This window comes from Solanum stenotomum, chromosome 6 (assembly GCF_019186545.1).
Source record: "Solanum stenotomum isolate F172 chromosome 6, ASM1918654v1, whole genome shotgun sequence".
NCBI lineage: Eukaryota > Viridiplantae > Streptophyta > Magnoliopsida > Solanales > Solanaceae > Solanum > Solanum stenotomum.
The window spans coordinates 48,668,206-48,682,600 of record NC_064287.1 but is presented as its reverse complement, the minus strand read 5'-3'; the positions used below and the strand labels follow the sequence as shown (position 1 = coordinate 48,682,600).

General features: G+C 36.2%; 1 pseudogene; it reads left to right on the top strand.

Moving 5' to 3' along the window:
• Nucleotides 1-14,359, top strand: part of LOC125868844 (uncharacterized) — a 16,034-nt pseudogene extending 1,675 nt beyond the window's left edge.
• The last annotated feature ends 36 nt before the right edge of the window (nucleotides 14,360-14,395 follow it).

Sequence of the window (14,395 nt, the reverse complement as noted above, 5' to 3'; positions counted from 1 at the left end):
TACTTAACTTAGTGGATCCGCTAGCTTAATCTTACGTGATCATCTAAAAAGAATGACTCGTTAATTCCCATGTTTGGCTACATGGTTCTTATGGAGAGTTGAGTTAATATGAACTCGCGTCCCCAATTCGGTGCTCAATACTACTCCCAAAATACTTTAGCTCAGAAGTGTTTTAAACACATCTTTCTTTAGTTTGAGATAATTGCTCAAAATCTAGCCCAAAGGCTCACTTGGAATCGATGTTCCTTTTTCTTGAAAACTAGCCCAAAGACTCTTTTGGAATCATAGTTCCTTTCTTACTCAAATGTAAAAACATTTAGAAACTTCTTTGGGAATACATAGTTCCCTAATTACTTTTGAGAAATGAACTCAACTCTATACTCTTGGCTTAACTTGAAACTCTATACTCTTTACTCAACTTGAAACTTGAGCCTTAAAATGAAGTTAAAACGTTCAACAGACTCTTGAAAAACTTTGAAGACTTGCTTTGACTTACTTCTTAACTTCTAGACTTGACTCTAACTTCACTTGACTTTGATCCGAACTTTCCTCGAATTGAATTATGAATTCAAGGGTAAGAATCTCATGTTTATGGATGAGTTCGGGATGTTTAGATGTACCTTAGAGTGTTGAAAACAACTATAAAACATAGGTACATTACCAAGGAACATGCATGAAAAAGTGGGGAAAGAATGGGAAGACTTGGCGTCCTTGGCGCTCTGAGAGGCGCGGGGCGCCAGCCTTCAGACCTTAGAGGGGCCTGCTGGGCCCTCTGAGAGATGTGCCACCCCAAGGGCTGGACTTCAGAGTCCCTTTTGGGGCGCGCTGGCAGGCACGACGCGCCACCCCTTTCCCCAGAAAACTCGACTTTTCTCCTTCATTTTTCCAACTCTAAACCTCCTTAACTTCAATGGTTCCAGCCCCAAACACTTAGAATCATTAAACCCCTCAACATACAATAGATTTCAACTCACAAACACAACCGGAAACATGTCCCAAATCAACAAGGGACTTCAACAACAAAACCACAACTTCAACGACCAAAAACTTCAACAACACAAACAATCTTTTCTCGGATTTAAAATGCGTTTGGCGTGTGGGGGAATGAACCAACCCAACACTATGATCTCACATACCTTAATAGGGATCACCCCCGACGATATCCACTATGATCTTGACGGACTCCTTGCTCCTTCTTTTTCTCCTCTTCTTTCTCTCTTCTCTCAAAAGCCCTAACTCTCACTCTTTTAAAAAGGGAAAAACTGATTTAAAATCAGTCTTACACCTTAATATGACCAAAATAAAAGGCAAGGGAAAAGACCAAAATACCCCTACAAAATCGGGTTAACTGCCCTGCCAACAGCCCAACTTCCAAAGGGAATAATTCACTCATACGAACTCGGAATCGAGCAAACTCGGCGGCGTTGGAAAGATCATTCCAAGGGCTTTCCAAACATAACTGGAACTACACCTAACTCATCCTGAGATAGGATTTATGACTATTCAAAGTTGATCAAAAACTCACTTTTTCCCATAATTATTTTTTTCAGATTTTTAAATTCTTTCCAAAAATGACTATTTCCGATTTTTAAGCTTCTTCCTAGTTATCAACTTGTAAGATGTCACAGCTTCCTCCCCTAAATAGGTGTTAAAAAGGGGTGGTACTTAATTACTTTCAATTAATTAATTTTTATTAGTTCAATTGGATCTTCATCTCTATTTTATTGTTTAATTTAATTACTACTCTCCCCATGCATATTTATTTGTCGACTCCTAATAAATTATTTACTATATCACTTCTAGACTATTGATAATGTTAGCTATGGAAGACAATAGTGATGATTCTGATATTGAGAGCTATAGAGTATTCTCAATTCAATCCAAAGATTAATGGACATGATCCAATATTAGCTATAGAGTTGAGTAAGAATGCAGCGAGACATGGACAATGAGGCTGGTTGTATCTTTATGTCCAACAAAAAAAAAAGGTCTTACTGAAGCTTTTAATGATATTACCATATGTTATTCATCAGAAAAATCAATGTACACTGTTCTATAATCAATTAAGCTATTTTAACCGATCCCAATAGCTGAAATTGGCTAATACATAGCTTTCTTACTTCTTCCATATTTGGTTTTCCCTTTATGAATTTCCTGACTATGGTAAGCTTACAGGCAAGATTAAAGAAAGCAATCTTCGGCAGTACTAAAGAAAGCAATCTTCAGCCGATACGAAACTTCTCTAAACATTTTTTTTCACCCCAATAAATTACTAATAAGCAACCTTTATATACCCACCTCGTCAGCCTTCATGTATACTTGTTGACTGAATGGAATGATAAAGACGGATTCAAAATGTGATGTTTGTAAATTTTTATCCATGTTAAAAAGAATAAAAGGATGTAAAATAAAAGATTTGACATTATAATTCTAAATGACCATTTGATAACTTATCTAAACTTAAAAATCTAAATTAGATCCATTGTTTTGTGTAAACCTTTTTAGTTTAATTAGATATTTGAATTCCGCTAGATCATGAAGAGAAGAATTGAATATTGAATAAAACATGTCTAATTGAAGTCATCATCAAGCCTGAAGATTGATCAAATCTTAGTGAGGGTACAATAGGATAATGTAGATTTTTATTTTTGGTCAATTAGTTTTTTTTATAGGATTTTTCTCCTTAATAGGTAATTAGGTGTTAGTTAAATACTTTTAATTAAATTCTTTTATTAGTTCAATTGGATCTTCATCTCTATTTTACAGTTTAATTACTACTTTCTCCGTACATATTTATTTGTCCATGTTTGACTTGGCATACTTTTACAAATCATTTACTATATCACTCCTAGATTATTGATGATCATGTTAGCTATGGAACACAACATTTTACTTGCTAGCGTTATGGTAAACATATCAATCAACTACGCCTTGGTCCGAATAAAGTTGAGGATGGTTATATGGCTCAAGTGTTTTTTTTTAAAAAAAAAACAACTGAAAATTGGCAAAATAATTAGGCTCTTATTAAGACAACATTGCTAACTAATGGAAAAAAAATAAACACCAACAAAAAGGGAACAATACAATTAATCATTCTCTGATTTGATCCAAATGCAGGATGTTGGTTGAACCAAGTTGAAAATATTTGGACTTGAATAAGCTTTGATGCCCAAGTAATGAAAGAGTAATATTTGCGATTGACCAAACAATAGAAAAACAGCCTTGTTGTTGTGAAACATTGGAAAATACATCTTGTTTCCTAGGCAAGCTCACAAACATTGTTTTATTATTGTCTAAGCTTGTTATTCTTTACCTCTCCAACACTTCTACATTCATTTTGTACCTCCAAACCTCTACTTCCCCTTGATGTTAATATTGGTATCAGTAGGAGGGGCTTCAGAGTTTTGCTGTCTGTTCTGTTTTGCGGGACGGATGTCCTTAAAATTTTAGAATTGAACAAACTCAATTCTTTACGATAGGGGAGAAGCACAAAAAGGGAATTGGGGATACAAAATGAATTTGCTTGCAATTCATATAGGACTCATACTATTCACAAAGTTGATCAAAATAAGTAAATTATCAAAAAACATATATAGAAGGTACATGGGACACACATGCAAAGCACGTTCCTAGAAACTAGTCTCTAAAAAGATGGCGGAGATTTGTGGAAAGTCTAGTAAAAGATAGAGATTGATTTCTACAGATTTTGAAGCCTATGCAGTTGGTAAAAACATTGGAAAAGACGATGTGATTGAGATTTTATTTAAGCACCTGGACTCTTATTTGGCTTGGTTCTTTACTTATTTTGGCTGATGATTTGGATATACATGACAATGAGGCTGGCTGTACCTTTATGTCCGACAAAAAAAGGACTTATTGAAGTTTTTAATGATATACCCATATGTTATTCATCAGAGAAATGAATGTACACTATTCTATAATCAATTAAGCTTGTTGGAATGTATGCGTCCACCTATGTAGATGGGACCAAGTCCTCGACACAGTTACAGTAATAAACAATATATAACAAATACTAAAAGTAAAGATTGACAATCAACTTTACGTGAAAACCTCCTTGCTCAAGGGAGTAAAACCACGACCTGATCTCAACAGGACTTTTCAAACTGATTCCACTAATCTTCTCCAAGCAAAAGTAAAAGCCAGTTTACAAAATGAGATTAGCCTGCTAATCTCCACACTAAGCAATACCTCCTATCACTTAGCTGAGCCAGTGCAGATACAACACTGCCCACTATACTAATCCTAATCGATGAATATAGACTTTAGAGTAAGAAACTAAGTTACCCTTAACCTAGCTCTTACAATGATTCACACAAGTTTGAAACGTTTCTTTCAAAAGTGAAACAAATCCTACAATATAAGCACTATTACAAGCAAACAACATTACAGCTGGGACAGAAAGCAATAGAAGCACTTCTATCAGGTCCCTTGCTGTTTTTGAAGCTTGAAAGTATCTCTCTTTGAATGAATGAGTAGGTAATGTTGTTTGTTATTTGATATATACCATGAGGAGTTATTATCCAATGTACAAACAACCTCGTCGCTTCTGATTGGTGAAGTACTTTGCAGCTTCACCAACTTTCTGACGCGGACAACTTTATAGTTGTTCAGCACTTTGTCACTGGACGAGTACTCATACTCTGTAGAGGACCAGGTCCCTGCACTTGTGAGGAGATCATCAAAACATCTAAGAACATGAGCCCTTATCAAAGCTATTTTAACCAATCTTTGTAGCTGAATTGGCTAATAAATAGCCTTCTTAACTCTTCCATAGTTGGTTTACCCTTTATGAATTTCCCGACTATGGTAAGCTTACTGGCAAGAGTATAAAGAAAGTAACCTTCGACACTAAAGAAGACAACCAACTCCCATGTTGAATATTAATAGTAGTAGAAGCTGTCATAACTGCCAGAGTTGTTTCGACAGTAGCAGCAAATGTGGGCTTTGATGGAACAACGGTGTTTGATACGCCCCTCAATTCGTATTAGTGGTTCATTTTCTCGTTTATGCGCCTCTTAAAAAGTCATACATCAAAAGAATAATTTTCTAGTTATCCCTTACGAAACGTCTCTAAACATTTTTTTTCGCGCGGATAAATTACTAATTAACAACTTTTATATCCCTGCCTCGTCAGCCTTCATGTATACTTGTTGACTGAATGGATTGATAAAGACGGATCCAAAATTTGATGTTTGTAAATTCTTATCCATGTTAAATTAAAAAATAAAAGATTTGATATTTTAATTCTAAATGACCATTTGATAACTTATCTGAACATAAAAATCTAAATTAGATCCATTGTTTTGTGTAAACCTTTTTAGTTTAATTAGATATTTGAACACTGCTAGATCGTGAAGAGAAGAATTGTGTACTGAATAAACCATGTCTAATTGAAGCAAAATGGTTAAAACATGTCTTTGCGGGAATCAAATATGTGTCTTAAGACATGATAAGTAATTCGTAATTCCGTACATCTTTTTTTGCGCGAATTAGTAATTTTTTTTGCGCAAACTAATGAAGCTTGCCAATAACTATTATTTTTTTATATTTATTATAAATATGATTATATGAATTATCTTCCTTTTTTTATACTAAAGTTGAACAATATTTTGTTTTGATCTCTGATTCTCTGTGGGATAATTAGTATAAGACATTATAATCATGAGAAAAGACTCAAATATATCATCAAACTTTGAAAAAGGCTCATTCATGCTATCTGTTAAAAATTTGACTCATCTATGCCATTGCCGTTTGACAAACGTCTATCTATGCCATTATTTTTAAACTTCAATTTTGCAAAACCATTTTTTATCTCAACAAGACCCTAACAACTTTTAACAGTACTGTTTCAATAGGGAATGACGATTGTTGAAACATACATGAAAAACTGTGTGATTCGTAATTAAGGATTGATTGCCTCTGGATAAGTGAGTTTCCCTTTGAACTTTCCATAGTGAACATATATCGGATATACTCGGTCAATCGGTAGATTTGATATCTTTGAACCGTCAAGCTTTGGTGTATACCTAGACAACATAAGTCACACAATCAACCCTTGAACTATTTTTGGTTCTCATTGTTTTGTTCATTTCAGCCATGAACACGTCTCGGTTTATAAGTGCGTAGAGAACTGGCCTTACCGGATTCTCCTTGAAGCGGCTTACACTTCACACTTACATAGGTTATTTCTAAATGTGTTATCCTATAGATACACCATTTGATATACCCTGTATCAAACTTAGAAATCATTAAAAAGTCCTAATGCCTTTATCCTTGTTACTGAACATTGTCTTATCATGAGAATGGACCATAAAAAAATATTTTGACAATGTTGAACCGTCATCAATGACTTTGTTTGATCTCCTTGAACCTAGATCTTGGGATCTCCAGTCTTCTAGGTAGAGTTACCGCCACAATGACTTGTTCTCGGCCATAGTCCCATTCCCTTTGATAATTTATCAACTCCCTCTCTAGTTAGGCCTTTTATAAGTGGATCCGACACATTATCCTTTGACTTTACATAGTCAATTATGATAATTCCACTAGAGAGTAGTTCTCTAACGATATTATGTCTACGTCATATGTGACGAGACTTTCCGTTATACATCATGCTCCATGCCCTACCTATTGCAAATTAACTCTCACAATGTATGCATACTGGAGCGAAAAGGTTTGGGCCAAAAGTCTTTCAAGAAATTTTGGAGTCATTCAACTTCTTTACCGGCCTTATCTAGAGTGATAAAATCAGATTTCATAGTAGAGCCAGCGCTACATCTCTGTTTGGAAGATTTCCAAGAGACTGCTCCTCCACCAAGAGTAAATACATATCCACTCGTGGATTTTATTTCATTTGACCTGGTGATTCAATTTGCATCACTATATTCTTCCAATACTGTTGACTATTAGTTATAATGCAAAGCAATAATTTTTTAAGTATGTTTTAAATACTCCAAAACTCTTTTCATTGTTATCCAATGAGTTTGATTGAGATTACTCGTGAACCGACTTAGTTTATTAATAACATATGCTATATCTGATAGCGTACACTTCATGATATATATCATATTTCTCAATACTCTAGCACAATCCAATTGTGAGTCACTTTTGCCTTCATTCTTTTTGAAGTACAAATCTCACATTTATTGGAGTCTTGACAATATTGAAATCCAAATGCTTGAACTTGTCAAGTACATTTTCAATCACATCAATGTCTTTCTAGCATATGCTTAGTAGCATTTATGTCAGAAATGTCTCTTTTGATGATCAACATGTCATCAACATAAAACAAATAATGACCTTGTGATTTGGAGCGTCTTTAATGTAAAAACATTTATCACATTCATTAATCTTGAATTCATTTGCCAACATAGTTTGGTCAAAATTTGCATGTCCTTATTTGGGCGCTTGTTTTTAGTCCACAGAGTGACTTAACAAGTTTACAGACTTTCTTTTCTTTACCCGAACCACAAAGCCCTTGGGTTGTTCCATGTAAATTTCTTCCTCCAATTTTTCATTTAAAAATAATGTTTTCACATCCATTTTGACGAATTTGAAGGCCATATACCGCAGCTAGCACAATTAATATCTGAATTGATGTAATCCTAGTTAGTGGCTATTATGTGTCACACAAGGTTTTCTTATTGTCTAAAGCCTATGACAACAAGTCTTGCTTTGTATTTTCCAATAGTTTCATAAAAAATCTTTTCCTTTTGTAGATCCATTTTGAACCCAAAGGTTTATTTCATGGAGGAAGATCAACTAACTCTCAAGTATGGTTGCTCAAGATTGAATCTATCTTACTATTGACAACCTTTTCTCCAAGAGAATGAGTCCATAAAGGACATAACTTTTAGAATATATGAGACTCATGTCACGCCCCGAGCCTACACCTTGGACGTGGCCGGCACTCGAAGACCATTGCTGGCCCCCAAGCGAACCCTTGGCCTGACTTTCTTAACTCAGCGGAAACCTAACTCAACAGAATAACTCCATGCAATACAAGGACATAAAACAACTTAACTGATAAAATCTGGCCCAAAAAGGACAACTCGAGTCTCAACTAACTCAGGAGTACTCCGCTGGATCAACGGCGTACCGGATGCTGACTTTGGGTACCTATGTTTGCATCATCATAAGATGCAGGCCAACTGGAATCAGTACATTGAATGTACAAGTATGCGAGCTAGAAAGCTAAACCACAACTTAAGCTTGAAAAGAGTAAAAAGGAACTCTTACCTTGGCTCTGTTCAACTCATGAATAACTAAACTCAATATATAAAGCAATAAGACACATGCAATATATAAAGCTTGTAAAACATGGTAAACAACTTAGTTCGTTAATGATTAAAGCAATAACAAACTCAACTTTACTTATATAAAAGTAATATAACTTTAGTGGGAGATTCTTTAACCGACAACCACCACTATGAGCCTTAGTGGTGGTACAACGTTTTACCTCACGTTGCCCAAGGACCATCCTACACCTTGCCATGATATAGGAAGCTAACTTTACCAAGTGGATCCACTAGCTTAACTTTACGTGATCATCTAAAAAGTATGACCCGTTAAATCCCATGTTGGCTACATGGTTCTTATGGATAGTTGAGTTAATATGAACTCGTGTCCCCAACTCGGTGCTCAAGACTACTCCCAAAAATAATATACTTTAGCTCATAAGTGTTTTAAACACCACTTTCTTTAGTTTGAGATAATTACTCAAAATCTTGCCCAAAGGCTCTCTTGGAATCGATGTTCCTTTTTCTTGAAAACTAGCCCAAAGGCTCTTTTGGAAAACATGGTTCCCCTCTTACTCAAATGTAAAAACATTTATAAACTTCTTTGGGAATACTTAGTTCCCTAATAACTTTTGAGAAATGAACTCAATTCTATACTCTTGACTTAACTTGAAACTCGATACTCTTTACTTGACTTGAAACTCTATACTCTTTACTTGACTTGAAACTCTATACTCTTTACTTGACTTGAAACTCTAACTTCACTTTGACCCTGATCCTAACTTTCTTGAATTGAATTATGGATTCAAGGATCATAATTTGTGTTTAGAAGGACCTCCTGATGTTAAGGAATGATTTAGGACAGCCAAACTTAAGAACAATTATGAAATTAAATTTTGAAAACAGTGGAGTCCGCATCCTGTCCGCGACGCAGAGCAGAATTTGTTCACAGAGGAAACAAGTCTGCGACGCAGACTTGCTTCATGCAAGCTGCTCGACTTTCTCCTTCACGTTACCAACTCTAAACTCCCTTAATTTCAAAGGTTATTTACCCAAACACTTGGGATCATTAAAACCCTTAATATACAATAGATTCAACTCGAAAATACAACCGGAAACATGTCCCAAATCAACAAGAACTTCAACAACACAATCCACAAACTTCAATAAACACAACCACAAACTTCAACAACACAATCAATCTTTTCTCGGACTTAAAACGAGTTTGACGTGTGGTGGAAAGAACCAACCCAACACTATGAACTCACATACCTAGTAGGGATCACCCCCCGACGATATCCACGACGATCTTTGACGAAACTTAGCTTGATCTTCTCTTTCTCCTCTTCTTCTCCTCTTCACTCACAAACCCTTACTCACTCTTATAAAAGGGAAAACTAATTTAAATTCAGTCTAACACCTTAATATATATCCAAAAGACAAGGCTAGGGAAAAGACCAAAATACCCTTACAATTTCCGGACTGACTTCCCTTACCAACAGCCCAACTTCGAAAGGGCATAACTCACTCATACAAACTCAGAATAGAGCAAACTCAGCGGTGTTGGAAAGATCATTCCACGAGTTTCGCAAACATAACTGGAACTACTCCCAAATCATCCTGAGCTAGGAGTTATAACTGCTCAAAGTTGGCCAAAAACTCACTTTTTCCCCATACTAACCAAATTTTTTTCCAGACTTAAATTCTTTCAAAAAAATGACTATTTCCAATTCTAAGCCTCTTCATAGTTATTTCAAATTGTCGGATGTTACAACTCATTTTCAAGAAGAAATGTTACAAAATCAAACTCGTAGGAAGTAATTTGTCCATTGACATTTAATACGCCTCCGAATCTCTTTATTAAGTACATTCTCCTTTGGTCCTTTCCAAGGTCGTTTAGACCTTTCACTTGACTATCCGACGGTTCGGGCTTATGAACCATAAATCGACATGCTTTCCTATTTGTAGCATATCCAATGAACATACAATCTAAAGTCTTAGGTCCTATTTTGACCCGTTTGGAAATAGTTCCCTCATTTCCATTTCTCATATGAAATAGACTGTATTGAAAATTGTTTGATCACTATCTTTCAAAAGTTATTGTTTGTATTAACTTTAAGGGACGACAAACAATTCTCTATCAGGATACAACAAAGCCTGAACAAACACAACTTTCTGTTGCTCCCTTCTTAACAAACAAAAGTTTTTTTTTAATTTATTTGTTACTCCCTTTACTAACAAACAAAACTTTTTGTTTCTCTCTTTCTGAACAGACAATTTTTTTGTTGTTCTCTTTTGCTATAATGATAGCACCCTCCCCCCCCCCCCACAAATTTTGTGGTAAACCTAAACTTATAAATAGGACATTCAACATTTCCTTCAAAGTTTGGTTTTTTTCTGTAACATCCGACAATTTGAAATAACTAGGAAGACGCTTAAAAATTGGAAATAGTCATTTTTGGAAAAAAAATTCAAAATCTGGAAATTTGGTTTAAGTGTGGGATATCATTGAGTTTTGGCCAACTTTGAGCAATCATAACTCCTAGTTCAGGATAAGTTAGGAGTAGTTCTAATTATGATTGTGAAGCTTGTGGGATGATCTTTCCAACGCCACCGAGTTTGCTTGATTTCGAGTTCGTATGAGCAAGTTATGCCCTTGGAAAGTTGGGCAGTTGGCAGGGAATCCGTCCGGAAATTTTAAGGGCATTTTGGTCTTTTCCCTAGCTATTTCCATTGGGGTTATATTGTTGTGTTAGGCTGATTTTTGGATCATTTTGTCCCATTTTAAAAGAGTGAGGGTGAGGGTTTTGAGTGAAGAAGAGAAGAAGAAGAGAAGAAGAGGAGAACGAGGAGATCAAGCAAGTTTCCGTCGTGGATATCGTCGGGGGTGATCCCTACTAGGTATGTGAGTTCTTAGTGTTGGGTTGATCCTTTCCCCCACACGCCAAGTTCGTTTTATTTCCGAGAAAAGCTTGGTTGGGTTGTTGAAGTTGTTGGTTGTGTTGTCGAAAGTTCTTGTTGGTTTAGTACATGATTTGATTGTGTTTTTGAGTTGAATCTTTTGTATATTGAGGGATTTTATGATCCATAGTGTTTGGAGTTGAAATCCTTGAAGTTAGGGTGGTTTAGAGTTGGAAAAAAGAGGGTGAAAAGTCGAGTTTTCTGGGGAAAGGGGTGGCGCGTCGCGCCTGCCAGCATGCCCCAAAAGAGCTTCTGAGCTTTCTCCCTTAGGGCGCTGCGCCTAGCAGAGCGCCAGCAGGTCCCCTCTGAGCTTCAAGGGCTGGCGCTCCGCGCCTTGCAGAGCGCCAAGGATGCCAAGTTCCCCCATTCTTTTCATACTTTCTCATGCATGTTCCTTGGTATTGTACCTATGTTTCCAAGTTGTTTCCAACACTCCAAGGTACATTTAAACATCAAGAACTTGTCCATAACATGTGGTCAAACACCTTGAATTTCATAATTCCAATTCAAAGAGAGTTAGTTTCCAAGTCAAGTGAAATTAAGAGTTAAGTCTAGAAGTTAAGGAAGTGAGTCAAAGCAAGTCTTCAAAGTTGTTCAAGAGTCTTTATTGAACGTTTTAACTTCATTCTAAGGCTCAAGTTTCAAGTCAAGCGAAGAGTATAGAGTTTCATGTTAAGTCAAGAACATAAAGTTGAGTTCATTTCTCAAAGTTATTAGGGAACTATGTATTCCCAAAGAAGTTTTAAAGAAATGTTTTTACATTTAAACAAGGTTGGAAACTGAGATTTCCAAAGAGCCTTCGGGATAGTTTTTAAGTAATTATCTCATATCAGCAGGAAGAAATATGTTTTTAAAAACATAAGAGCCAGTACATTTTTGGGAGTAGTATCGAGCACCGAGTTGGGGGAGCGTTCAAGGAACCCACAGCCCCCATAGAACCATGTTAGCCACCATGGGTAGAAAAGGATCATACTTTTTAGATGAATCCTTTTCAGATTAGACTAGTGGATCCATTAGGCAGTTCAGGTCTTATACCTTTGGCCGGGTATAGGATGCTCTGACAACGTGAGGTCGATCGCTGTATCATCACTATAGCTTTTATATGATGGTTGTCGGTTAGAGAAACTCCCACAATAGTTATTATATTTTCATACATAGAAATTATTGTATTTTTATATACATCAGTTCATTTGTATTTCTATATACATCTCAGGCTTATTGTATCTTTGTATACACACAGAGTCTATAGCATGTTATAAACAATATTTCTTTATATTGTACTTGTTTTAAAATTGTCTTATATTGAAAGAAGTCAGTCAGGTTGAGTTGAGTTGAGCCAGGTAAGCTTTTCAGTTTTTTCCAGATTTCCTTCTAGCCTTTGTTGCTTAGTTTTCCAGCTCGCATACTCGTACATTCCATGTACTGATGCCAGTTGGCCTGCATCATATTATGATGTAGACACAGGTATCCAGGATCAGCATCCAACACGTAGTTGATCCAGCTGAGCACTCCAGAGTCAGTGGTGAGCCTCCTTGCATTTCGGAGGACTCAATTATTTTGTGTTCTTAGTTTTGTTTTATTAGGGTGTTGCGGGGTTTGTCCCAACATCCATCTCAGTATTTTAGAGGCTTCATAGACAGTCAGTCAGTTAGTTTTGAGTCTCTCATCTATGTATATATGTAAATATTCTGTTTTGAGATTTGAGTTGCCTTTGTGGCCAGATTTTATAAGTTAAGTTGTTTTGAAATCTTGCGTTTGCATGGAGTTGTACTCTTGAGTCAGGTTTCCGCTGAGTTAAGAAAGCTAGGCCAAGGGTTCGCTTGGGCCAACAATGGTCTCCGGGTGCCGGTCCCTCCCAGGGTGTAGGCTTGGGGCGTGACAAACTTGGTATCAGAGCACAGAGTTCAAGAGTCATAGGGAGTCTATGAAGCCGTGTCTGTAGAGTCCTAGTTATCGGTGTGAAGCGCGCCACATCTATAATTGGGAGGCTACAACATTTAGGAAGATTTCTCATTAGATTGAGGTGAGAATGTACAGTAATTTGATGGATGATTCCATTTTCCAATTATATTTCTGCAAAAGAAGATTCTTATTCTCCAAATCTACCACTTCTAATCATGACAATCTTTTTATCCAACTGATTTTCAACTTCAGTTTTATATTGCATATATGTTTCTATTGTTTCATCCTTACCATTCAACAAATAAACATAACAATATCTAGTTGATAATGCGGCTTCACCAACTCATGCGGTTCCATCCCAATCCCAATCCCCGGTTGATGATGTCGTTTCTCCATTGCACATGGCTTCCTCTTGGGGCCCAGCCCCGGCTCCAACCACTTCTTGCATCAAGGTGGACGGTTGTGCATTCAATTTGATCACTTCCGTTTTCAAGCGTAAAATTTCATTATCCACACAATGCTGCCAAGTACTTTCTACAATTTCAGATGATTGCTTTTACAAAGAGTTCACGCACTCCAAGAGGGTACCATTTTTCCTATGCAAAGTGAGGAACTACTGCAGTCATCATCAAGCCTGAAGCAGATTTTTTCATTCTCCTTTTTATTGTTTTGGTCATTTAGCTTATTTTATTTAGGATTTTTCCCCTTAATAGGTTTCTAGGTGTTAGTTAAATACTTTCGATTAAATTCTTTAATTAGTTTAATTGGATTTTCATCTCTATTTTACAGTTTAATTACTACTCTCTCCGCGTACCTTTAATTGTCCATGTTTGACTTGACACACTCCTTTACTATCACTCCTAGACTATTGATAATGTTAACTATGGAACACAACCTTTTACTTATTTGTGATATGGTAGACATATCAATCAACTAGACCTTGGTCCTAATAAAGTTGAGTACAGTTATATGAATCTTCCGCAACTATTCCTTTCTATTCGACCCCAACATCCCAACAAATTAATTAATAAGTAAGAAGACTTACCATGACAATTTTACACTAGCTATCAACCTGCCACAGTCGTACAACCTACAAGTAAGACTTTGTTAGCTCAAAATAATGGAAAATCAAATTACTAAAACTTCTGATTTGATTCACTACTTTCTGAATAGTTTATTGTTTATAGGTTCTGAGCATCAAATTTCTTTATTCTGGCCGCAATGTTGTATTTGATTATTAGGACAAGCATTCATTAGTGGCAGACTGGCAGCTTAGA